The sequence below is a fragment of the Ictidomys tridecemlineatus genome, chromosome 15 (genome assembly GCF_052094955.1).
Source record: "Ictidomys tridecemlineatus isolate mIctTri1 chromosome 15, mIctTri1.hap1, whole genome shotgun sequence".
Classification (NCBI taxonomy): Eukaryota; Metazoa; Chordata; class Mammalia; order Rodentia; family Sciuridae; genus Ictidomys; species Ictidomys tridecemlineatus.
The window spans coordinates 40,935,083-40,960,500 of record NC_135491.1 but is presented as its reverse complement, the minus strand read 5'-3'; the positions used below and the strand labels follow the sequence as shown (position 1 = coordinate 40,960,500).

Here is a 25,418-nt window from a genome sequence, read left to right as displayed (position 1 = left end):
TCAGGCACACATTATTTAATGACATTAGACGGAGCTATCCCCATCTTGCACGTCACTTTCATGATCTGGAGAACAGAATGAGGGGGTCTCAATTGAGAATCCCTCGGTCCCTCCCAGCTCTAGTACACTTTAAGCGGAAGCCCAACTCTTTTATTGTCAGAAACTCTGGGGTACCCAGTGAGCTGTGAAAAGGAAACCTATTAGAAACTGGAACACGGGAGGGAAGGTGAGATAATTAAATGAGCAAGCACAATGGGTGGGGGGGAGTTAATAAGAAACACCATGGGTGAGAAGACGGGAATTTAAAACCATGGAACCACTTCCAAATGAAGAAAACTCAATTTCAAAATAGTGTATGAGGGTCTTTAGCACAGTTAGTAACACATGGTTCTTTCTGTTTTTTGGACAATATGTATCTGTGGCTAGCTTCACCATTAAATAAAACTCTCACATTCTCCTTCCAGAAAAAAAAATATATAAATATGTTTTATTCCCCCCAGGACACTCTCCTAGTTAATAGATTATAAGATATTAATTTTGGCTAGATTTAACACATTTGGCCTCTGGAGAATGAATTAGAAATTTCTATTACTGTCAAAAAAGGAGAGACCCCCCATCTCTTCCCTATTTCTTACCTTCCTGGGAATAGCTTTGAGACTATTTCTAAAACAACTAAAATCACTAACAACATTCTAGCAAAGTGTACTCAATAACCACAGGTAATTATCCCTCAGAGAAGGAGGATTCAAGTTTTATGGGATGTTCAAATGTTATTCTTTAACTCTCCCACTTCAAGTATCCTGTAAAACATAGAAATTGCAATTGCCCATGCAGTATATACAAATAAGTGTAAAGAAAATGTTACAATTCATTTAATAATCAATATTCTCATTAAGGTTTCAGAGTGAAGACGGTAATTTTGTATTTTCCATAAGACAAACTTATAACCCAGGTCATTATATTGGCTTTTTAATTGCATTATTCATAGTTTTGGTGTTTCATATCAAGGTAAGACCTCCCATGGATAGTTTTCATCCTTAGAGATAGCATTAGTGGTTTTTCCATTTTGTTTTAAACCCCTTAATTTGTAATGGGATATTTGACTGAAACATCTCCTATTTGGACTCCATTGATGGTAATGTGTCTATTTTACATTTTCTTTTTAGGTTATAGACACTGTAATTTTCTAACTTAATATGGTTCATCTTTATGTTGCTCACTCTAAGAATTCATGTTAGATTTGTTTTCCACGTGCTTTTTCCAGGGGTATGAACAGACTCAATAACACAGCAGCTTAAAGAAGAAAAGAGTTATTTATGTGTCTTAAACAATTGACCTGAGTTGACCAGGTCATGCCACTGGGTTATTTGAATTCCTCATAAGTTTTCAAGGGACTTATGTTATGGATAAGGTACACACAGGTCAATTGCATCTTCTACATCTTCATGTCTGGTTTTCAGGAGGTGAAAAAAGAAAGAGATCACGTGAAAAGAACCCCATTCCAATGAGATCTCACTGTAGATGTAGCTGAAACACCACCATGACCATGTGAGAAATCCTGAGCTAGATTATTGAATGCTGAGAAGCCACATGGATAGGAACAACATAGAAAATATGACTCTTCCAACTTCAAATACTAACCTACAGACATTTGACTGAGGTCAATGTGGATAATGAAGCTCCAGTAGAACCTCCAGGAAATGGCAGCTTAAAGGAAAATTAATGCCTTCTTCTTTATTTCCCATATGATGAAAAATAAATATGGGAGAGGTTGAGTTCTGTGCCCAAGGTCACTCAGGAGTCAGCAAATTAGGGCCCACTGATGCCAAAGCTGATGCTTTGTCAGTTTGAGCATTTGATCTCATCTATGTCCTGTTTAGTTCAATAATCCTCAGACTACACCATCAGGACAAGCAGCCAGCATAAGTGAGATTAAATTTCAGAAAGGAGACAGGAAAATAATTTGTGTATCCCTGTTTAAAATTCTCTATCAACAAAAGATTTAGATCTTTAGACAACTTGCATCTCTACCATACAGAGAAGGTTGGTCTTACATGCACTTCTGAAATTATTTGAAAGGAAAAGAAATGGTGAATATTTTCTGATTTATTAGGCCCATGGGCTCCCTGTTCTGAATCTTAGTTTCTAAAGAATTTTCCATTTCATTTGATCTCCTGACAGAATTCAGCATGGAATCTGTAAGTTACAAATGTTAAGGGGATTTAGCATAAATTGACTACTATGACCATAGAGAGAATTTATCTGCAAAAGACAAAGGAGACATACAGGAGAATGCACACTTCAGGAAAATAGTTCTCCCCTGGGATGGATAATCAGGAATTAAAACCTTCTTTCATAGAATGCATCAGGGACTGCAGTGTGTTTGAGCATATCTGATGAGTGAGGCAAGGTGTGCAGGCAGGAGTGAAGGAGATTTGGTTTGGGACTGAAATTCAGAATATGGACCATCTGAGGGTTAAGAGAGGAGATGATTGTAGAAAGGGATTAGAGCTTATTGTAAGTGTTGGAAATTTTTTCTCAGAACCTTTTGAAAACTACTGGTTTATGTTCTTAGAAGGGCACAAGCTAGGACCATTCTTACCTGATCCAAGTGTGTGTGTGTGCCCATGTGTGTATTTATGTGAGTAGTTTGTGGATATGGTAAGATCTATTCTTTCTCATAAGCATAGAAGGAAAGAAAAGGCCAAATGGAATTTCCACTTTTATTGACTATCTACTCTTATCTGGACAATATGTTCCATAATTTTTTGTTTTCAAATCTCACTTAATTCCTACACACAGAAAATTAATGCATTTTTCTTTACTTCTCATATGACAAAATTAAAGCGAGAGAGGTTGAATTCTGTGCCCAAGGTCGCTCAGGAGTCAGTAAGTGATGGTTTACTGATGCCAAAGCTGATGCTTCGTTAGTTTCAGCATTTGGTCTCACCCTTTTCCCGTTTAGTTCAATAATCCTCTCTGCAACGAGGTATTTAACTAGCTGTACTGATATGAGTGTAGCATGGACAATAGAAATTAAGACAACGAAGGGCAGTGCTGAGAACGAAAGCAGAGAGGAGTGCTATTAGTACACAAAACAACCAACCAAACTCTCACTCTCCATAGAACTCTCAATGCAACTACTTATAACTGAATATAATGCAGCATGAATTATATTTTAAAGACCATCAACATATCAGGATATCCTTATAATAATACTCTGCAAATGACACTGTCATCTAAAGCATAATTTTATTTCTGTTCTCAACCCTTGGGGCACGTATGGGAAATCCTGGCATAGTTACTATTTCTGAGTTGAGATTTATGATGCTAACCCACATGGACTTTTCTTTAAAGGAATTAAGAAAATATCCTATTAACAAACAGCATTGAAGAGAATGCTTTGGTGTACATTCTCTTATAGATTGATCTCTGTATTTGACAACTCCATAACCTTTTTCCACATTCTTAGCCAAAAGCCATACTTGAAGTAACTCCATAGCAAAGATTCAAATACTAATCCCTGAACTAGCCATCTCAATAGCTCCCTTGTCAATAAGTCATATGATGTAAGTCAGATGAAAATATGGATTATACCTCAAGTAAAAGAGCTTCCTGAAATAGTTCATTGCTATAATGTGAAGGAGGTCAGAAAATTGAGAAAGCCACTTAGACAATCCTTTAGAGGAGACATACATGAAAGGTAATTTGATATGAATTTGAGACAAGTTTAATTTATTTGAGGATTTGTCTCCTTCTGGATAGAATGGGGATGGTAGCACCATCCACATGCTTCTTGGGATTGTAAAACAGGTATGTATGTATATCTATCTATCTATCTATCTATCTATATACACATATATATGTGTATATATGTGATGGCTTCAAACATTATTCAAATATAAAAAGTATTCAATTTATGATATTTCATAATGATTTTATTAATACTGGTATTTCAAATATAAAATCATTTAGACATAACCTTTGCTTTTGCTTGAATATAATAGTCCTCCCTCTTATACAAGGAGTATGTTGCAATATCCCCAGTGGATGCTTAAAACAATGGGTAGCACCAAACCCTATATATACTATTTTTTTCCTGTGTCCCCAGCAGCATCACCACCTAGTGCCAGAATTAATTTGTCTTTTCATGTTATATGTGTTGGTGCCTTCTTTGCATGATTACTTTGGGGGGCATTATTAAGTAAAATACTTTACTTGAACACAGCACTGCTGCCATGATGGTCCATCTGGTGACTGATACAACTATTACATTAGTAATGGATGGGTACCATACACAGTGTGGATGTGCTGAACAGAGTAATAATTCATGTCCTGAACAGGACAGACTAGGACAGTGTGAGATTTCATGATGCTACTCAAGATAGTGCATAATTTAAAATGTATGAATAGTTTATTTCTGAAAAAAAATCATTGAATTATTAAGACCATGTTGACTGGATGTAACTGGAAAAATGGAAAGTGAAATTACAGGTAAGGGGCTTGTGAGGACTGTACCTCCAATTAAAAAAAAAAAAAATGAAAGACAACATGAACCCGAGTCACATGCCCTGACTTTGAGACCCGACTCTTCTTCTTTTCTCCATCTTGGTCAAGACACATCTCTCTGCTCCTCATTTTGCCCTGGATAAATTGTGAGTAATAATGGAACTTACTATAGAGTGCTGTTATTTCAAGTGTTTAAGCATGAAGCTCACATCAGGCCTGTCATACAGTAAGATCTACAATATTTGCACAATATATCTATTATGCTTTTATCCTGAGTTAATTTGATTAAACATGAAGGATCACAATCTTGAGAGCACATCTAATCACTTGGAATATGTTCTGAATTATTGGTGCCCACACATGACTCCTAGAATAGGGCTAACTAATAAAAATATAATAAAGGTTATATATGTGATCATCTACCTTATTTAAAAAGGTCTTATTTTTATCATACATTTAGTTTAATTGAATATATTTTAATTATATTCCTTTCATTTGTTTGTTTGGTGGTGGTATATACTAGGCAAACACTCTACTACTGAGCTCTATGGTCTGTACTTTTAAAATTTTATTTTGAGACAAGTTCTCATGAGTTTGCATAGGATGGCCTAGAAAATTGTGATCCTCCTGCCTCAGCCTCCAAGTAGATGAATAGATGGGATTATAGCTGTATGCCATTACACCTGGCCCCAATGTATTCCTCTTTAACATGGGATCCATAAAGAAACATTTGATATTTTTATATTTGTTTGTATTATTAAAGACAAATTATTCACTGGAAACTCATCCAAGACAGCAGGAGAGGTAGCATTCAAGACTATGGAAATAGAAGACAGCCTGAGTTCAACTCTGTGTAGAGCAAGGACAGATGAGGATGCCAACAAGCAGAAGGAAAGGGTCAGTGGATTGACAATTTCTAACAGGAGACATCCGGGGAGGAGAAACCCTGCCAAACTGGTTCAACAGGATTCTTGCTCCAGGAATTCAAGGACTTAGACAAGCAGGGGTGTAAGGTGAACTTGATCAGATATGAAGCTATCAAGGGTGAAGGGATTCTTGCTAAACTAACTTAGCAGAATTTTTATTAAGGCCGGGCTTGGTGGTCTAAAGGACAGGACTCAAGGACAAGATCCAATTGGAAAGAGAGCTCAGGGGAGCATGTTTAAAGATTGGTCCAAGAGAGTCTTTGTCAGTATGTTGGTCAGTTTCAGAGTAAATATCGGAAATCCAATGTGTATTTTCCCCTTACAGCACATCTTAGTTCAGAGTAACTACCTTTCAAGTATGGCATGGTACCATATGGCCAATGGCTATGGTATTGGACAGGGGAGCCCTAGAGATTCTGATTCTATTTTTCTAGGGCAGGTCCCAGGCATACCCATTTTTATTTTTAACTCATGAAATAATACATTGTGTAGCCAGACTCGAAAACAAGGATTGAAGGCTTGTTTGCTCTGTACTGAGTTATTCATTGTTGCTTTTATGAACTTCTGGGTTTTGCTAGACATCCCGGGTGACTCCAAAGAAAACATCCATGAGAATTTCTTACCCCATCTTTCGTTTTCTGTCATGTTTTGATCCTTCCTGGGCCACATAAAAGCATGTGAATCATATAAGAAAGATCTCTTATAAAGACAGAACAGAGGTCATTTTAGGAAATCAGAATCCTCAAACCTTTTGAGCTCTGGCCATGAGTTCTGCTGATATTTAAAAATCAACCATGTAGCTAAGTGTGGTGATGCATGCCTATAATTCCACAGCTCAGGAGGCTGAGGCAGGAGGACTGTGAGTTCAAAGCCAGTCTCAGGGACTTATTGAGGTGCTAAGCAACTCAGTGAAACTCTGTCTCTAAATAAAATACAAAAAGGGCTGGGGATGTGGCTCAGTGGTTAAGTGCCTCTAAATTCAATCCCTGATACAAAAAAAAAAAAAAAAATCAAGCATGTATTCTCAAAACATAAAGTAGGGCTGGATGTGTAGCTCAGGGGTAGATACTTGACCTATAGGAGACTCTGAGTTCAACCTTCAGCATCACAAATTAATAAATAAAGATGAAGCATTGAGAAAATAGATAACTTCGAGTAAATCGGCCATTAGATATCAAGGACCAAGCTCCTAACTCTACTTTAGATATCTAAAATGTCCTTTTGAACAAATCTTTATAGAAAACACGAATTGCAGTTTCAATGTGTTATTTTCTAGGTTTCTACAGGTTCCATTATTTATTTAGGTATAAACTGGACTATGAAATAACACCAAATGGAAATGCCTCTTTGCCTGAGAGCTAGAATATCTCCATCACCCGCACAGAGGCTGCTCCACAACTTTAAAAAAAATCACAAGGAATTGTAACTGTACACAAAAGCCATTAGTATTCCACAGGGAGGATTTGTGGTTTGTGTTTGAGGCAGCTTACATAAAACTCAAGGTCTTAATACTCCTTTGAGGCCTCTCAGGCCCCATGGTGACTCTTGAAAAGGCTTTTATTTCTTCAACATATGTAAATTGCAAAGGGTGAAGTCAATGTGATTTAAAGCTAACATCTCCTTAAGAGCTCAGAGGAGACACGGGTTTTATTAAATGAAATAGTAGAGGAAATTGAAGTTCCAACATTTCAATATAATGTGATCATGAAGATTGGAAAATAATATTTAGTGAAATTAAAAGTTCAGGTTTAGAATGTACATCACTCTTAATCTACATCTGTTCCTTTCATTTAATTTATCTGACATGCTTCGTTCCTTTCAAGGGAATTCTCAAACAAGATCTATTGGATAAGGCGAGATTAGTGAGATGGCCTTGGGGGTCACATTGCAATTCATGCAATGCTTTTAAAAAATGGGAATTGGATAAGAGTGTATTTTAAACACTTAAAAGTTTTATTGAATGCATGTACAGTTTTCACTGAAGATTTCCATTGTCCTTTGGCATAACATAATCGTTCGTGGTGATAATACTCACTTTGTTATTTTAAATTTCATGAAGTGGAAAAATCACTTGTCTTATAAAGATTTAGATGATTATATATATATATATATATATATATATATAGATAGATAGATAGATAGATAGATAGATAGATCCCAGCTGTGAACTACTCTCATTTGAAGAAGTCAAGAGTTTAACATACAGTGACACAATGGTAAGGTTTAAAAGTGTTTTCTTTCATCTCATTGGGATATTAGTGTGATGTTCACCCTTACTTAATGAGTGCTGACACAAGTCTTCATTCCCCTATGTCTTTAACTAGGAATCTAACATATAATTTATGGTACTATGTTGTATACTAAATAATGAGGCAACTCCTTTATTTCTAATTGTATAGAAGCAAAGCAATGAAGGAATGGGAGGGGGAGACCCGCTGGGGCAGAAATAGCCCCTTAATTCAAATAGACTATAAATAAATAAAAGCTATTCCAGGAAGGAGGGAGAGAAGGGGCAGAATAGAATCTTTATAACATGCTTTGAAAAGCAGGTGTTTTATAAGCATATCTTACTGAACTGCCTGCTGTATTTTTTGAAACCCATATAGACTATAGATGGAGATGCTACACTGATTCTAGTATTATTCATTTATTTATTTGTTATTTTTTTTTAATTTAAATGTTTTAAGTATGCCTACCATGAGTCAGTATCAGAGCTGACGTCATGTGCATCATTGGTTATACAGCAATAAGAGGAATAGTAAAAATTGGGTATGAAACAAAGTGCAATGGATACACTTTTTCTATTTAAAAATGCAAATAAAAATATACAATTGCTTACTGCTTTAAATGCACAATGTTGAAAATTCTCCCTCAAAATATTATGTCATATCCACACTGTTAGATATGTCCATCTTGAACCATCTAGTTGGCATTGTGCCTCATGTCCAAGACGCCTTAAAACTTAATTTATGTAATCCATCACATTTCTATAGAAACTTCTTCCTTTTATCAAGGTCATTGATAACCATCTAGGAAGCATCAGATATCTTGTGAAGGAAATTCATGCGTGCACAGAGTTATCAAAGTTATTATTTTAATATCATACACATTAGAACTTCTTTTTTTTTTTTTTAAATATTTATTTATTTATTTTTTTAGTTATTGGCGGACACAACATCTTGGTATATGGTGCTGAGGATCGAACCCCGGCCGCACGCATGCCAGGCGAGCGCGCTACCACTTGAGCCACATCCCCAGCCCACATTAGAACTTCTTGAAGAGAACCTTCAGTAAAAGGATACTGCCTATCAAGGAGTTTTCAAAAGGCTCATTTAAGATATTAAATAAACTGACACATTGAGCTGGAAAACCCTGAGTGAAGTCTACTAAATAGTGAGTATTAAAATCCATGTGTAAGGATAGAATCAAGGGACTCATTCTTCAACCTAACTGCAGTTCTTTTTTTTTTTTTTGAACCACACTCAAAGTGTTTTCTTTTTTTTTATTAGTTGCTCATGACAATACAATGATCTTGACATATCATACATTTGAATCAAATGGGATATAATTTCTCATTTTTCCAGGTGTACAGGTTGCAGAATCACATTGGTTATACGGCCACGTATATACATACAGCAATACTAGTGTCTATTTTATTCTGCCTCCTTTCCCATCTCCCCTTCCTCTCCCCTCCCCCGGATCACCTCTCTCTACCCAATCTAATGTGACACATTTCTCTCTCTTTTTTTCCCTCTCACATCACCATACAAGTATTTTGTATAACGATGAGGGTCTCCTTCCATCTTCCTTGCAATTCCCCTTCTCTCTCTCATTTCCTCCCACCTCTCTTCCCTATTTAGTGGTAATCTTCTCATGCTCTTCCTCCCTACCCTATTTTGAGTCATCCCCCAGCGTTTGTTTTTTAGGGATTGGCTAACTTCACTTAGCATAATCTGCTCTAATACCATCCATTTCCCTCCAAATGCTAAAACTACAGTTCTAATAACTGTGCCTGTGAGATATGTCACTGCTATTAAGGAGGAAGTACAGTTTTGTGAAAAATAAACACATGACTAGGTGCTGTAGCTCACATTGTAATCCCAGAGGCTCTGGAGGCTGAAGCATGAGGATTGCGATTTCAAAGCTAGGACCAACAATTTAGTGAGACCTCTATCAAAATAAAAAATTTAAAAAAGGGCCAGGGATGTGACTTAGTGGCTAAGCACCCCTGGGTTCAATCCCTAATATCAAAAATAAAAAAAGAAAGAAAGAAAGAGAGAAGAAAGAAAGAAAGAAAGAAAGAAAGAAAGAAAGAAAGAAAGAAAGAAAGAAAGAAAGAAAGAAAAAGAAAATGAACACACAGCCCACTGTTTAATCTCCCCACAAGCACTTGGCTCAGACAGCTTTATGGGCATGCTGAGATTATTCAGTTGGTTAGGAGCAGAATCAGAAGTGGAATTCCAAACTATCCCTTTGATGTTATTTCCAAACCACAGTACTGTCTCCCTTCTTTTTGTGACCAGTTTCATATTTCTAGGGGATTGATAATTAGTAAGAAGAAATAAGGAGGAGTTGTGGAGCTATCCATGCACCAAGCAATATTGATTCTCCCTAAATGGAGCAAAAAATAAATTTTCACATTATGTTAAAAAAATAAAGATGTGCTTATTTCTTAACAATCTACTAAAATATTTTTTAAAAAACGATAGTTTTTCTCTCCTCTTTGGTTTGGCAAATTTGACAGGAAACCTGGGTTCAATAAACACAGTGGATCTAGAAGAGGGCAAATTTGTATCTCAGGGCAGTCTCATAACAGTAGTCTTAATGCTGCTCAGAATTCAACATGCGCTTGGAGGAATGGGTTTAATATGTCAAACACAGTCCCTTCTTCCTTACCGAAGAAGAAAAGGCAGGAAAGGGGCTCTGCGGAGACTGAATTCTAGTAGATGGTGGAACCCAAACAGGCCCAAACAGGCTTCACCACCCCTATTATGACTCAGAGGATGAAAATTCCCTTACTAACCACAGTATGAAGCTCTCTCCCTCTCTTCTTCTCCCATGAGTCAGATCTTGCTTTTCACAATTTCCTCTTGGGTAAAATGTCTTTATGTTGCAGCTACAAAAGAAAAACACTAACAACAAAAAATACACAGGTTTTTCCATTTCTCTCAAGTCTGCATTTCATTCTGAGAGTTTGCTTACCATGTAAAATTTTTATTAAATACATTTGTACTTTTTCTCTCTTTAAACCACATGAAGTCTTGTGTCTTCACTCTGGCTCCTACCTCACCCTTGCACCTTCAAAATGGATAACCTCATAAACACATGGAAATTTAAATTTCATCTGATAGATACAGCCTCTGCCTTTCTCGGCAGCTAGAGCTACTTCCAGAAGTGAGATTATTTGTTGTCTTCTACTCTAACAACTCATCCAGAAGGGAGACAAAACTGGTTATGAAGAGTGGTGTGGGCCCCAGGATCGGGCTGAATACTAACTGTATATGCAATGTTGAGCTCCTGAGCAAATGGCGTACATCATAAAATCTAGGTTTGCTCATCTGTGACATTAAAGCTATAGGAATCCGTAGCAGGATAATCACTAATGGAACTGTGTTACCACAGCATAATAAAAGGACAATGCTTACACTTTTGAATATAATCTGGGTGAATCCCATATATTTATTAACATGTCTCCATTTTGCTTCCTACATATAACAGAACTCAGCCCTAGCTAATGCCCTGCACACAAATCTGAATTTTTAAATGTTGGGCTTTATTGTAAAACTTCTTTCCTTAGTAGACATCTTACTGTATCATAAGTATATAAAAGGTCTTTGAATATTTTTGGATTGATGGATTAATAATGCATATTTTCTCAAGTTAAGCTCATGTGCCATTAAAGAGGACACTGGTAGGCTTCCGGAAGGGAAAAAGATCTTTTTCCCCACCCACCCCATTTCCATGGTTCAGGTCCCTAAAACAAAAAGTGGATTAACAGGAGAAAAAAATACAAACGTGTTTAATGAAAAATTTACATGGCATGCCAGCCTTCAGATGAAATGAATACTGGAAATAAATGGAAAATCTGTGTATTTTGGGTTGGTGCTAGTGTTTTTCTTTTGGAGCTGGGATTAAACTCAGGGCCTCCTGAGTGCTGAGCATGCACCCCACCACTAAGCTATACCCCCAACCTGTGTGCATTCTCTATGCTAGATTTGAGAAAGAGGTGGATAGTTATGGAGAATTAAGGTGGATTAAAGTATTATCTAATGGTAATACACTATGGAGAACTTAGGAAAAACCTCTCCTACAGGTTCCCTTTTGTGTCTTTCTGTCTTCAGAAATGAAGGCCTTTCTCCTGGTACAGAGAAGACATTTCTCACATGACTGACTTGTTTCAGCAGAAAGTAAGAAACTGTCTCCTGGGTTTTATGATCTGTTTTATAGGAGAAGAGCAGGACAAAAAGGGCATTTTGTTCCCATCATGGGACACTATCCTAAGTCAGCAAGGGTCAAATGAAGTCATTTAAAGGAAAAAGGAAGCAAAGTCTATGCAATTCCATGTAAGAGGCATTTTTCTTTACTGACCTCAACAAGACTACTCCTGCCTACAAAGAATACAGGAGCTCAACATTTGGAATAAAGTCCCCAGAACTTGGACCAAGCATACGTGGGTGGTGTAAAAAGGAAAATCCAACTCCATTGGCCTCTCAAGTAAATCAGTGCTATCTGTGAAGTGACTTTTTCTCTTCCCTTTTGTTTTGTTAACAATTTTGTTTTGTTTGGGTTGCTAGCAATAATAAGTGACTGTGGCCCAGTTAAAAAGGAAAAAAATGTAGAAGAAAAATAAGAGAAAAGGAATAAAACAAGGGAAGAAAGGAATTTAACATAAATAATTTATGAGAAAATTCAGGATATCAGAGCAAAGCTAAAAAATCAGATCTGAGAAAAGACAGGAGTCAGGAGCCAGGGCAATTTGGGGGTTCAAGGTGATCCTGCCAAGAGCTGTCTTATCATGGAAGACCTGGGATCAAGCAGCTACAACACACGTGGTCTTGTCCATTGCTCCTCTAGGTGCAGATTTCTGGAAATCAAGTCATAAATCAAATACACAAGTTGGTCTAATGAATACCTAGGTATCTTGATGGCCTTTCTTGGAAATACTTACGCAAATAGGGGAGAGAAGCAATTCTTCAAGGACAAATTGAGTTGCTGATACCAGAATGGAATAAAGGTACCATTAGCCAACCAAAGCCACAAACTAACGCAATCTTGAGAACTTTCAACTCTTGCAATAATTTTACAGGAGTATCAGCTCAGATTATGCTGGGAAAGGCACAATATCTTTGTTTAAGAGTAGGGTCAGTGTTAAGGGTGAAATAACACAATGACCCTGTAGCAAACCCATTCGTGTCATTATATGATCTCCAGAAATTATATGCTAATTTAAGTTGCAGTATTAAAATCCAAAGAAGAAGAAATATTAACGATTCCCTCTGGGCCACAAGGAAATTTACTACTGGCCTATCACAATTGTTTAGTATCTGCATCAGCTGACCTGCCCCCACATTTTTCTTTCAAATTATTATGCACAATATTTTCCTTCTTTGGTGATGTAAGAACTTTACACAAAATTGTTCAATTATTGCTCACATTTAATACTTAGATGACTCTAGTGGTGGAACAGAAATCACATCTTCACTTTAAAATGCTTGACCATGAATCATAAACCACCACATATTTCATGTTTGAAACATTTTTATCAAGGTGCATGGAGCTGAATACATGTCACCTATGATTTTGATTTTTGTATGGGAATTTTATTTGTATACTTTTATTTACCTCATGTTCTCCAGAATAAATATCAGAGTCTGCAATATTTATAAAGTCTGGAGGAAATAGTGACATTTACTATTTCCCGCCATCAGGACACTAGACAAAGTAGGAACATACATATATTTATTTAGGAATCCATCAGACTATGCTATAGAATGGTGATTTTGTTATATACACAAATGCACACAACATATTCTCATACCCACATATGCACTCATACACAAAAGTCTGCAATCAGGGTAGACAGTACTCCTACTTTGTACTTTTTAAAGTAGAGATTTTATTCCAGCAATTAAAATTAAATTTTATGGTGAAGATGTTATTTTCCCTATGTTTAAACTCAGTATATCAAAACTTGTCTAACTATATCTAAGGAAAGACTTGAAGTTCAATGATTTCACAGAAATCGAGACATGCACAATGTCAAGTTGTGAACATATACTAGTTCCAGCCTCACGAGGCTTTTTGACATTTTGATAGTGAACTCCAGTCAAATGGTTTAGAATTTTACCTAAATACATTGTTCACATTTCAAATGTTAAAGTATGATTTTTCCCTACAAGCATTATACCATTCCTTTCTCCAATTCAACTCCTATTCAATTCTTGCTGTCCATTAAAATCCAAAATGCTAAATGCATTTTTCCTAAACCCTCTTTGTTGAACCTATGGCCCCAAAACTGGCTTTGTACAAATAGAGCATTCCAGCGATAATTCCATGAGAGAGAAGCTAAGGACTAAAGCAATTGGTGATTTAAATATATGTGGGTATGAAAAGAAAAGAGCATAGAAGAATTCAAGACCAGGAAAAAAAAAAAAAACATAGCAAATTGAAAAAGGAGTCTTATCTTAGAGACACTAGATCTACTTCTCTCAGGGCCAGGGAAGGCAGTACCCAAGGTTCCCAGACTTCTGATATGGCAGCATCCTCCCAACAGATCTTCAGGTTTTGCATACACAGTGCACATTGTTCTAGGAGATAAGATGTTATAAAAGGCAAATGGAGATATTAGCTAGTGTTGATGCTAAATTAAGATACTACTCAGTTCAAATGCATTCAGTACTGTTGAAAAATTGTGAGTGGCATAATTTCTCTGAGCACTACTAATCTTACCTATGAAATGGGAATAATGCTACTTAATATGACTGTTATAATTAAATGGAATTATACATAAGTGGATAACACAGATGCAAAAAAAAATAGTATAACATTATTGATTCTCTTTTCTGTGTACTACTGAAAAAGAATAGTGTGTATTTAAAAGAGCAATTCCAGCATGGGAGATAAAGAGGAGAGCCTACATGCAGATCCATAGCCCCAGACTAAGTCAGTTGTTAATAGGACTATTAAATTCCTACTTACTTAACATTTCAAATTCTTAGGTCTTGTCTGCTCATTATTATAAATTCCAGAAATCTCGCCAAAACTATCCTTCCCAATTTCCAAACACCATTTTAAATGAGTTACTTCTTGTATAGTAAATATACCTTCAAAATTTACCTATGATGTGTCAAACATTGTATAGTTAAAAATTAAAGAAAACATACACCCTGCTCTCAAACAACTTTCTTCTCACTATAAAGTCAAGAACAAGCCCTGTCAACTTATAGGCAAAATATGTAAACAAGAATGAGAAACTACTTTTTTCAATCTCAGATATGCATTTTTAATGAATTTCTAATACAAGCAAGGTGGTGTCAACAGTATATTGAAGATAACTGAGTCCATAAATAAGTAAATAACCTGAGTCCTTGAAATAGTTGGTGGAGATTAATTATGCTTACAGATTAATTATTTGAACAAATTAATATATAAATACACTTCTTTGGAAAGCATTATAAAGGTACACAATAGGAAAAATTCAAATTCAGTTTATAATTTATATATTTTAGTTAGTTTACATATATACATGGTTAAGACACTTATTGTGTAGAAGTGAATGAATTTAAGTATGACAATACTTAGATCATCATATATTCACGGGTCATAATGTTACATAGATATTAACGTAATTAATGGTGTGTTTGAAGCAACTAGAAAAATAGAAAAAAATCGTATGTTAAAATTTACATGTTTTCTTTTTTCTTTGAACCTAATACTCTATTTCAGACTCTCTTAAAAGTTTATGCCATTGTATTACTTAAATATAATTGCCAGGAATTTTTTAGGAAATAGATATAAATATAAAATTAAATCCATAATGTCATTTTTATAGAAATCATTTAAATTTAATTTGTCATTTACCACTATAAATATATGTTCTCATTTCTCTTCAGAACATATAACTCATGTGTGTGTGCATGTATATGTATGTGTATGTGTATGTGTGTGTATATATATATATATATACACATACATATGATATTATACAGGTAATATTTTTTTTAACAGCTCTGCATGAGATACTGCAGAGACAGGCTACTGAATCATGAAAGGGAACAATGAATTCATTAATTGATTTGCATTCTTAGGCATTAGATATTTTCTTCTGAAGATGACTTACACGTTGCTGTGATGTTGAGAGTTCAAATGCTTATTAATAATGATGAAATTAATAATCCCTTACATTAATTCAGAGCTTTATAGATTATAAGGCATTCTAACATCTTTGATTTCATTTAATTCTCTTGAACACCTTGTATGGGAGGCATGACGAATTTTTATGATCCCTGCTTTATCTGGGATTAAATCAAGGGTCAGTGAGATTAAGCTAATGCAGAAACTTTCACGGGAATTGGGAGAGTTGGTATTTAATCTCATACTCTGAATCTAAGAACTGTAACTATTCTTCCTATTACAATAATGTATCTTCTTATTTCACCTTTATAAAGGGTAAAAATAAAATAATGACCTATCATTATTTTCATACGTTTAAAATATACACTTATAAACAAGTTATAAGTCTCTTAAATTTAGAGTACATTGAATTGCAAAGCAAGAAGTATGTATAAAATAATAAAACAACAAAAATACCCCACATGCCCAATTGAATCAAAAGAAAGAAATAGAATTATAATTTGCTTGAACTAAATTATTATTCAGAATGTGGAAATAACACCAACTACCAAGAATAAGTTTCTTTTGAATTTGCATAGCATGTCTTATTGTGTGTGTGTCACATCATGAGTTTGTGCATTTTAAAATGATCTCTTTTGAAGTATTGAAGCGACTTTTTCGGTTCAGCTCACTCTGTTCTGTTTCTGGCTTTACTTGACGTGATCACATCACACAGGCATTAAGTTTACTTGTGCTCTTTGTGCATTAGTACCACTTGATGTGAACGAACGCTACCAAACATCCAAATGCAAATATAAGCACTAAATTCTGGCGACACCCAGTTACATGGCAGTCATTTACAGGAGTCAGGCATGTTTACATAGCTCATCTGATTACAATCAAAAGCAAGTAAAATAAATAAAATCTCCTGCAGCAAATGCAGGCACCTTGGAGAATATTTGTGAAAAACCTCAGGATTTAATTTCTATTTATAGAAGTATTTTATTGTTTCTTTAGTCTTTCCTTAGTGTAGAACAAATTTTCACCAAGTGTATTCTGCTGTAAGGCGTCATACCTTGTGCCTAAGTTATCAGGACATGTCAGTGGAGCAGATATCTGCATTTTAGTAGTAGATAGAATGTGGTGGGGAGAAGATAACTTTCTCAAACTTGCTAGGAAAAAAAAAATAGCAAACACTGAAACCAGGTTATTAACCCAGATCTATGTACAGGTTCACCCGCACTATTCCAAGTCCATATTTCATTGACCAGGAACCATTCTGATTTTAGGCAACATCCCACAAAACATTCTTAATGTACAGAAAAAAAAAAACAAATATTGATTTCTTCTGACTGTAGCACTACTACTGTAAATTATAGTGTATGTAGACCTCAAGGCAACCAGAGTATGAGACACCAGTTTTAAGCAAAGTCAAGATCAGTATTTATTAATGTTCAGGGGCTATGTTTCTCTGGAACATTTAATAATACATCTTCGTTTTGCTTGTTGAAATGTTTGCTTCTATATTGAAGAAGAATGTGATGGTCTGAAAATGCTGAAAATGTGTGCCTTGTAGGTTTCCCTGAAATCTGTAAACGTTAACAACAAAAAACTGAAAATCCAGTGTAATAAACATGTCAATCTCTTACACATATGGTAGACTGAGAGATAAATAGAAAATCTTAGAGGCTGGACAATGCTTTCCATTGAGGTCCTGCAATTTCTGGTCAGAAGTTTAAAATCACATGGGAATTGTGTATTTACCTATGAAAATCTTTACATGTAATTTTTATGTTTAATGAAAGGAAGATACATGGGTCACTAAAGTAAGACAGAGCTGCTTTTGTGTCACTTAGTGAGGCAGTCTTCTGGATCATTAATTTCCATTTAAAGTAACTACATTAATGTGAACTTTTCTGATTCTAAACCATGTTGTTTCATTTAAATTTCTATGTGCATTAGTTTTGCTTTATTTCCTGTGATGTACATATTAGATGGCATTTTTAGTCTTGGCTTGTTTTTGTTTGCAGTCTGCCCTATCCCTGGATGGCTCATTCTAAGATTAATAGCACTGACTTTTACTAACAAGTTTAAATTCTTTTTTTACTGGTGTATTATAACTAGACATAATGGTGGAGAGTCACCATTACATATTTGAACATGCACACACTGTAACAATATAATTTGGCTGGTATTTTCGCTCTCATTCCCCTCATCAATTCGCTGGTCCTTTTCCTCTACTGGTTTTCCTTCAATTATTATGAGGTCCTCCTCCACTTCTATTTTTCTTAATCTTTTTTTTTTCCTTTCTGGAAAACAATTAGTTCTTGAAATGAACCCAGAGAAAAGGACTAGTTACCTTAGGATAGTGGAAGAGAAATTTCTTCATCTTCTCCTGAGCATTCATGTATTCTATCTCATTTCCTTCAATCGGGGATAACTTCATAGTCAGGCTGTTACCAGTGGGACAAGAGGAAACACTGAGGATTCATTTTATCACCCACCCTAACTGTATTGTGGATATTGTAAATATATCAACCATAAGTCTATTACCCTGCTTACTTATTTTTTTTCATTCATAGTTGCAGCTTCTCCCTTGCTGAATTGTTCTAATAACATTAAAGTTTTTTTTTTTTCATATAAATGGGAATTTGGAATAGTGGGCACGAAATGTTGGCATGTTATTATTTTATAAATAGACATCCAATTGTTGGATTGCAGAATAGAAATCCTGTGAGTGGTGACTTTTAAATATGTCTGTTTGCTCACTTGGTTATGAAATGACTAAGATCAGGTCTTATGTCTGGTATTCACCACATGGCATGGGAATGTATTTAGTGTTCTGTAAGTTTTATTTTAATAGGAACAAATGAATATTTATTCATCTTTTCATTTGTTCAAGATCGTCACTAAAACTTCTTTTCTGTTTTTAGGATCTCCCAATTGGTAATTAAATGACAGTTGAGATGCAGCATTTTGGATCACTGGGGAGAAATTTCTTCTCATCTTGGGTAAATGTCAATGAGAGTGTTGTCTTTTCTTAGCCAAAACGTGGCATGTAGATTCTGTTGATTAATAGTATTTCTAAAATGTAATAATTTGTCTAATAGCATATTATGTTAGATATTTATTGGGGTTTAAAAATCTCTAACTGTGAAAATATTACTACTTTCATTGTATCTCCAGGATGAATATTTTTGGGGTTCTGATCTCTACTCCATTTATAATTGTTATAATTTTAATATGCAAGTTTGGTGATTGATTATATTTCTCTTAAGAAATAATCCTTAGAAATATCCAATTTTTATCAAATGATATCTGCTTGGTTGTCATAACAAAAAGTGGATTCCCATTTTCAATTTTTCTGGGAATAATGTTATTTTACTAAATGTAATATTTGTTTCCTCTTTATTCTATTCTACAACAACATGTTATCCATAATAATATCATTAACTATCTGTCTCAACTAAGTGCCCATACCTGTGATTTTATAATTCTCAGTATGATTTGAAAATCAGTTCAGGAACTAACATTCAATTCAACTAAATCCAATTCAGGAACTAACATTTATTCCATTGTCTCTCACAAGCCATCATTCCATTTATCAGACCTTACTTGTCACGTAGCAAGTGAAGAATGGATTAGGAATGGGAATTCATCTTTAAAGACTTTTATAAAAGATTTTAAAATATATTTTTATTAGACCAGTTTGTCATAGACAACATGAAAAACATAAAACTAAATTTACCATAGAATTTCAAAGTAGTCATTTCTTTGTTTCTTTCTATATATGGTCCATCTTCACATATAAGATCCATTAATTTTGACATTTGTTTTCACTAATTCAGTTTTGTGTGCTAATCTAGCTATGCCTAAAACATGATAATTATTTCTAAGAGATCAAATTGTTGTATAATTTTATATATTTTAAATGAAAGGCAAGTTCAGTATTTTCAGTTATAATGAAGAAAAACAGAAGAACAAAAATAAGCCAATATTACACTGACATTGTTATATCCTTAACATTGATATTTTCATCAACAATATACAAAAAGAGAGAGTAAGAACTTGATTAAGATCTACAGAGACAGATAATGATTAAGATTTTGTCTTTTTTTTTTCTTACAGATTAGATTGTCATGCAGTGAAAACATGGTAGACTTGGAGCTGAAAAAATCTGAATGCTAATCCCATCTCTATGTGTCATACCAGGCCTCCTATTACATAGGTTATGTAGACTTTATAAATAATTTACTTGTTGTTCTATATGCACATGATTACCTTGAAAAAGTGAGTAGTGGCAGCTAATGCCGAGAGAGGTATTACAGTGTACATCATTCTTAGGGTTACAGTATCTGGAACACTGTAGATCATCTCTCCACTTCATCAAATGGTACTCTTGTCTTTTGCACATCAGGCAGTGATTTTTTTTTTCTGGATATCGTCTCCTATGTCATTTCATGAAACAAATTTGATAGGAAGTAGGTGATATTTAAATCATCGAGAGTCTTAAAATAAATTAATATCTCAATTCATAGGTCAGCCCACCATGAATCAGTGGAGAGTCATATCTATAATCTTGGATATCCCTTGGCAATATCTTGTAAATAGGCTTGCTTTTCAACACCCATTTTCTTCTCTTCAACATCAACTAGGACCAGAAGTGGGTCTTACTCAATACTTCTAAAGTCTGATTACTATAAAAAATTGAACTTTCTTTTCCTCTATTTTGTCAGTTCTGAGGATTAAACCCATGGCCTCACACATGCTAGGCAAGTGCTCTACCTCTAAGCCATGTCCCTAGTCCTCAAAAATTGGATTTTAATTTGTCACCAATGTAGGTATACAAAGCCTGCCTCCATGGGCTGACTGGCACATCATTTACTTTTGTTTTCATTGTGATCATATTGTAACCCTGGGTCAGTCATCTTTACTCAAGCTTTGCACCTGCTTAGTAATGTAATAAGTGCAGAAAACTTCAATAAACTAGAGCTATTATCTTACTTACTATTAGTGTTAATTTTATTTTTCTCTAAATTCTTATTACATCTCCATTTAGATTTGATGGTGCTTTCCCAAATTATTTTCAGGCCCATCCCCAAGCACTGAATGAAAGGTAGGGATACAGTGAAAAATAATTCCCTGAATTCTCAGTGGTTAATAGTTGAATTAACAAATAGATAGCCTAGTGTATAATCACAAAGGTAAATATGATGTAATAAAATATGTTATTCTGTGAGAATTTATAAGGGAAAAAAAAAGCCTGACAGAATGAGGGTTGGGGAAAAATTCTCTTTGAGGAAGCCATGCTTTATCTAATGTTTCCAAAATAGGAGTTAATTAGGCAATGGTGGATTGTGCTGTAGAAAGGTGTGTGTCAGAGGAAAGAATTTAGATACGTCTGTGAGACAAGTGAATGATCCCATGTATGGTACTGAAACCAAAAGACAAGGATGAATGAGTTAGAATTGAAATTCTAGCAGTACTCAAACAATAATAGAAGGATTAGTAGGCCACACAAACTCTCTCTCTCTCTCTCACACACACACACACACACAAACATAGGAAGTTTTATGTAAAGACCAGTTGTTAGACATTGAATGATCTGTGTATGAAAGTTGAGATATGAAAATTTGCATTTTGAATAGACAATCAAATAGGGGATGAGGCTTTGAAGTGTGATCTGAGAGTAGAAATGGAGGAAGTTAAGTTAGATAGATACTAAAAATGTCTAGCAGAGAATTAACATTTTGTTGAACAAGATGGTGAGTTGAAAATGGCTCAAATGTCATAAGTACAGATTTTAGACTATTTATATGTATTTTAAAGAGCTGGTAAGACTTTTAAAAATAGTGATACTACCCATGAACACAGTACTGCTGAAATTATGCACAAGTTTTCTACAGTAGTAGTTAACACAAATTACACACACACACACACACACACACACACACACACATACACACGTAATCGTCCCTAAGCCTTGAAAATGCCTGAACAACTTGAAAACCATCTCAACATCTACAGAGTCTTGAACATGGAATTCTGCAGTGTGCACCACATAAATCAGCCAGTGCTGTCTGCAGTTGATGAATCATGCCAGGTTCTGTCCCCAGACATGAAGACTATCACTTCCTCTCTCACTGCTTAAACAAGTTTGACTTCAATGAAATTTTAAAAGCCCTAAGATAAGGTGCATTGACTGGAATATGTAATTACATTGTTCCTATAAATGACTGAGGCAGTGGGAAACAAAGGGGAAATGACTGCAGATTTTTTAAGCCCTTTTTAAGGAAATAGAAATCTCTCTTCCCTACATGGATGCCATAAGAAAGCTTCATCTGAAAGCCATTTTTTTTTTTTTTTGGAGGGGTAACAGGGTGGATCTCAGGGGCATTTGACCGCTGAGCCACATTCCCAGCTCTATTCTATATTTTATTTAAAGCCAGGGTCTCACTGAGTTGCTTAGTGCCTTGCTTTTTCTGAGGCTAGCTTTGAACTCATGATCCTCCTGCCTCAGCCTCCGGAGCCACTAGGCTTACAGGTATGCTCCACCACGCCCAGATCATGTGAAAGTATTAATAATCTCTGACCTAAATCAGTTGTTTCCTTTTTGTCTGTCATATGCTACATCTTTCTCTATACCCATTATCTTAATTTAGTGCTTATAGCACTGAATCTGTTATCATGATCTTTTATACTGGGGATTGAACCCTCTTAGCCACTGAGCCATATTCGTAGCCCTATTCTTAATTTTTATTTTATCTTGAGACAAAAATCTCACTAAGTTGTTTGAGCCTCATTAAGTTGCTGAGACTGGCTTTGAACTTGGACACTCTTACCTCAGCCTCCCATGAGCCTCTGGGATTATGCCTGGCCCAACTCTGGTAATTTTTTAAAGTTATCTTTTCAGATGAAGAAATAAATTAAATGGCTTGCCTAAAATTGAAAAACAAAAACAACAACAACAAAAAGTTTGTTAAGGGTCCAAGACAAGAAGGCTAATCTGAAAGCCCTATTCCCACACTTAGTCATGATATTTCTATCTCTGAAGTTCAGGAGTTCTTGACGACTGTCAACACGTAAGTGGGCAGTGGCCATGAGTGATGCACAGTATGTATCTGTGACATTGATTCATTCAATAGGAACTGGGTAATCATCTGCAGTGTGAAAAATACTGTTACTTGCTGGGAATTTAGTATGAGAAGCAGAAAGTCTGCCATGCTGTAGACAGGAGAAAACTGAACCGAGTTTAATAATAAAATCAAAATTTATATAAATGAAATCACAGTGTTTTAGGATACAAATGAGTGTATCATGGCTGGGGTGTTGGTGGGGTACAGAAAACATAGATACTTGAAAGGCAAATTAATTTGTTACTGAAGAAGACAGTGTAAGTCATAGTAAGAAAGTTCAACTTTATCCTAGGAATAATACAATTAGAAATTTGAGGCTCGTTCTGGGTATGGTGTGCCCCAAGGACGAGGGTGACAGAGACTTACATAAGGAGTTAATCAGGGTGTTAAGGAGTGTAGGTGGAAGATTGCAGTGATCTAGGCTAAGAAACTGCTAATTAAGCTAGAGAGAAATAGAAATGTTCAAAGAGGTATAGCAGATTAGATTGAAATTGTATGGTGGAGTGTTACAAAGTAAGGGAAAGGAGGAGGTAAAACAAAAACAAAAAATATATCTTTGTATTGGGTAAATCACTGGAGGCTGACACTATGCCCAGAGATGGAAAATGACATATAAGGTGAAAATAATTTCTAATTTGTTTCTCTTTGATTTAAGTTCAAGATAAGAGCAGCATGCCCAGTGGGAGTATATGTTCAATGGGCCTTAGACAAATCAGACAAGAGATGAACATTTGAGGTCCTTTTCTACTGGGAATGAAAGATGCCTATGTTCAAAGTTGTGACCCTGACTGTGAGATTCAATTAGATGTCTTTAAACCAGTGAGGATTATAATCTTGGCTTCCCATAAAGAAAACAAGTAGTGGAGATGCTAGTCTTTTACAGAAGACATAGGCAGGCTTAAGTTACATAAAAGGGGTATTTTGAATAGGGAAGGAAAAAATAATAAATCCATCAGAAATATAGTCTAATGGATGTCCTTCTAATGTTTTAGGAACTAAAAGGAGAAAAATGGTATGGGTATTAAAAGGTCAACTTTAGGAAATCCAGGATGGCTTTTCCCAAAAGAAACTTAAAAACAATTTGACAGGGATCTGAATAATGCTTATTTAGTGGATACTCTTCAAATATGGGGACCATGAATATAGTCTATTCTAATTTCTTGAATATTGTTATTATCAAACAGACTAATCCTATGATTTTTACTCCCTATTTTGGAAATTAGTGAAAGACTCAGTTTTCATGTTGAGACTTCCGTGAACTTAGATTGGAGAATGAAGGATATGGCAATGGGGATGTCATTATTAAAAAACTGACTCTCCATGATCATGATGTGCTAGTAACTGTGACTCTCTTTCAGGGAATATTCACAAATGAGAAAAAAAAAATGATGTGTTAAGTGGTCAAGGAAACTGACCTCTGTCAAACTGCGCATGAACAACAGAGCCAGTGGGTCGAGTGTGGGGAATGGCAAATAAGACTGGCGATAAAGTCTGATTGACAGGATTTAACTTGAAAAGTTCTGCTTCATCCCACCAGGTGTGTTTCTTTGGAGACAAGCAACATTCTTTACAGCCACACACCCATCCTTAGTGAGAAAGAATTGCCCAACCTGTATGTTAAGAAGATTTTCATCACTGTGACCAAAACACCTGACAAGAACAACTCAGAGGAGGAATGATTTATTTTGGTTTGTGACTTCAGAGGATTCATTCCATTGAAAACTGGCTCAAAGACAGAAACATTGTGGCAAAAGGGTGTGGCAGAGGAAAGCAGCTTAGTTCAAGGAAGTTGGCAAGCAGAGAGACAGAAAGGGCCCAGGGACAGATATAATCCCCAAGACCATGCCCCCAGTGCTATACTCCTTCCCAGTCTGTCCTGCCTGTGCGCAGTTACCACACAGTTACCATCTATCAAATGGATTAATCAAGTGATGAGGTTATAGCTGTCACCACACAATCATTACATCTCTGAAAATTGCTGCATTGACTGACACATGAGCTTTTGCTGGGACAGTCCAGACCAACAGTATAACAACTGGGTATATGTGTGTATATATTACATATTATATACTGGGTATATGTATATATATATTATACATCACATACATCACATACGAGGTGTCTGTATATATGCACATATATATATATATATATATATATATATATATATATATATATATATATATAGTATTATTTCCAATTCATATTTAGAGTTTTATTCTATGATGTTTTGTTGGTGGTTGTTATCTGCCACCATCTTTCATCAATGGTTGCTTTATGTATTTTATTTGATGAATATACTGAGGTTCAAAGATGTAAGTTGATTGTATTCACTCTCAAAATAACCAAAAAGATTTTTTGTATATTTATATCTGTTATAGAAAAAATATTGGGCTGGGGATGTGGTTCAAGCGGTAGGGTATCGGTGCTCTCTTGGCATGCGTGCGGCCCGGATTCGATCCTCAGCACCACATACAAACAAAGATGTTGTGTCCACTGAAAACTAAAAAATAAA

At 35.3% G+C, this 25,418-nt stretch overlaps 1 long non-coding RNA gene across 1 annotated transcript in view; it reads left to right on the top strand.

Moving 5' to 3' along the window:
* LOC144370880 (uncharacterized) overlaps nt 1-20,774 on the top strand; it is a 38,420-nt gene extending 17,646 nt beyond the window's left edge. The window contains exons 3-4 of the long non-coding RNA XR_013430939.1: nt 18,701-18,778; nt 19,896-20,774. This is a non-coding gene — a long non-coding RNA (uncharacterized LOC144370880). The remainder of the gene's footprint in view (nt 1-18,700; nt 18,779-19,895) is intronic.
* Nucleotides 20,775-25,418: the final 4,644 nt, after the last annotated feature.